Genomic DNA, 2,797 nt, shown 5'->3' on the forward strand with positions numbered 1-2,797 from the left:
ATAGTGTGCCAACACCTAAAACCCTCCCATCAAGCTTGATAGAAGAGCTTGACCACATGAGTCTACCCAAAGACACCCCCTTGCCCTAAGCAAGGTATGACACAAAATGATGGAGCCTTTTAAAGATTCAAGTATCATTACAAAGATGGAACACGTATGAAACACTTGCATACTCACACAATTCTATTGAGATTTTTTTTTTGGGTATTTCTATCCTCTCTTACTTTAAGGATTCTATTTTGTTCCTCGCTTTCTTTGGAAAGGAGTTAACCAAACCTTTTGTATAACTTTTATTAAGACTTAACCAAACCTTTTGTATAACTTTTATTCAGACAGGACATAATATATATTTGTTCTTGTCCAAAAAAAGGAGAAGAAGAGAGTAATATGGAGAAAGAAACCAAGGTATAATTTCTCCCAGTAGGGTATATATTTGTCTCAAAGTGAAAATATGTCAAAAACAAGAAAAACCCAACTTTAGAAGCTTTTTAGTGTTGTAATCACGAATTCAAGAATGCCCATGGTGGATGAAAGAACTTGAACTTTTACATGTTGCTTCTAAATGGTAATATTAGATTAAAAGTTATACAATACAACAAAATCCTCAGAACTGTGTTTTGAGTAAAATGCTGCACTGTCAAAGTAATATGAGATATAACCTAACTACAAGGAAATGACAGTCAAGCTTGGGTTACTAGAATTTGTGTGGGCAACTAGTTGTGTGCACGCAAGGGCATTAAGCAGCGGCGTACCTAGGCGGGTTGCCTTCCTCCTCCTTGGGGCTCTGGGCAGTGTCCTCGTTGGGGCTCTCAGGCACTGCCCAGAGGCCCTTAGCGTTCTTGCGCAGGCCCTTGTTCTTATCCTGCCACCAGAAGGAAGGAATGCCATAGCCGTCAACGAGGACCGAGGTGTGCTTGTTGATGAGTGCCAGGTCCCTGCCATGGGGGACGAAACCTGCTTCTTTGCCAGCGCCTGGGTAGCCGTCTACCATGTGCAGGTAGACCTCAAGATTGTGAAGGAAGTGCAGGTTCCTGGTAGGCTTGAGAAAGGGCGAGCGGTTGTTATCCAGTAGGAGTTCTGTGCCGACGTGGAAATAGGTCCACCGCATGGCGTCGAGAATCGGCCTTACTAGGCGTGGTATGTTTTCGTTGCCGAGGATGCCAGGAACTTTGGGCACGATATCGTTGTCATTAACCACGCGCAGCATCTTGATACCCAGCGCCTGAAAGTGGTCCTTGAAGGCGCGGTTCCCGACGCGAGGGCAGCCAAAGGTAAAGGCAGTGATAGGCGCAGCCACCATATTCTCGCCAACGTCTTCGGCTTGTGTAGCAGATACGCCAGTGTTGGGAGCGGTTTGGCTCCTGTGCTGTGCGCGCATGCAATAGAGGTTTTCGCCCGAAAGGGCCAGGTCGTAGGCGCTGACGGTGGCGAGTGCTCCCCCGAGGCTGTGGCCAGTCACCGTGATACTGAGCTCCACCGCATCATCCTTGTAGAGATCTAGCAGCCTTCGGATCTCTTGCCTTAGCTGCTCTCTGGCGCTAAAGCGGTTCAAACGGGAACCCTCCAGGGTGGAGGTGTAGAGGCTGAGGAAGCCGCGCTCCGCTTTCACGCCGGTGTGAATGTCCAAGTCTATTTTTTCTTCCTCCACTTCCTCTTGCAGGGCATGGCGATGAAGCCACTCAGCGGTGTGGTGGCCATGGTGCTCATGCAGATGAGTGCGACGGGCGCCAACTGCAGCTATGTCATCCTTGTGGGCGTTGTCGTCCCGCAGCCGTGGCGCCACGGCCACCAGCACGTCGCGGAAGTCCTCCGCCCACTCCGTGGAGGTGACCGTCCCCCGCCAGCACACCACAATGTCTCGCCGTCCCAGCCTGGCAACTTCCTCGGCTGAGGTGCAGACAGCGACGTAGCCCATCCAGTTGCACTGCCTTTCCTCTGATCCGTCGGGGAAGAACATCACCCCTGGGAAGGAGAACTCTGACGTCGCGTACAGGTACTTGGTGACTTGGTAGCCGCAGTCCGCCATGTCCAGCTCCTGGAAAAGCTTGGCCCGCCTGAACTTGCACCGGCCGTAGTGTGTGGACTCGGGATCGGAATCGAAGCTGTCGTAGCACACCTGCGTGAGCTCTCCATACCGTATGATCTCCTCTCTCAAGGCGTCGTCCATAACCGGGTCGAGCAAGCCTTGCCAGTCACGGGCTCCTTGGATTTCTCTCCATTTGTGAGCAATCTTGGGCCGTCGAGAACGTGTCGTGGTAACGTCGTGGCCTGACTCTGATTGAAGGAGGAGTAATTGGCGCAAGGAGCTGGGAGCCATTTTGCAGGTGATTTTGTTTCGCAGGTGTAAGAGAGGGGGAGAAAGAGAGTTAAAGATAAGGGACCGGCGCAATTACTAGAGTTAAAGAACGAAACTTGGGAGATGATAGGGCCCTGAGAGAGAGCGACTTTGGCAATCAGTAGTTTACTAGACTTGGGGGAACTAGTAGTTATGAAGACGAGGGTTGAATCTTAATTGCAGCGTTTGATGCGGGTGCTCCGTTCGGCATATTTATAGAGCCACACGAGGGTGGTGTCACAACATGCCCGTCAACCTGCTCACGTTCACCACGTGTTTGTAAAGCAATTTGCTTCAGCGTTGAGGTGACCTCAGTTGATGACCAAGGCCATATATATATTGTCTAAGGCAAACCTTTGACCCGCACCTGCGAATCACTACCTCATTGATATTACTTAAAGCGTGGCATATTGATAAAATAAACAAACATGGTGTGCCCTTTAGAATCAGTGGGTCCTCAAA

At 50.1% G+C, this 2,797-nt stretch overlaps 1 pseudogene across 1 annotated transcript; it reads right to left on the minus strand.

Annotated features, from left to right (window-relative positions):
- Window positions 1–524: 524 nt before the first annotated feature.
- Window positions 525–2,517, minus strand: LOC147607528 (phospholipase A1-Igamma1, chloroplastic pseudogene; annotated as a pseudogene). The gene has a single exon (XR_015264676.1). The product of XR_015264676.1 is annotated as a phospholipase A1-Igamma1, chloroplastic pseudogene (transcript).
- Between the last annotated feature and the right edge of the window lie 280 nt (window positions 2,518–2,797).

The sequence above is a fragment of the Cibotium barometz genome, chromosome 55 (genome assembly GCF_041138505.1).
Source record: "Cibotium barometz isolate CiBa-2024 chromosome 55, ASM4113850v1, whole genome shotgun sequence".
In the NCBI taxonomy this organism is placed as follows: domain Eukaryota; kingdom Viridiplantae; phylum Streptophyta; class Polypodiopsida; order Cyatheales; family Cibotiaceae; genus Cibotium; species Cibotium barometz.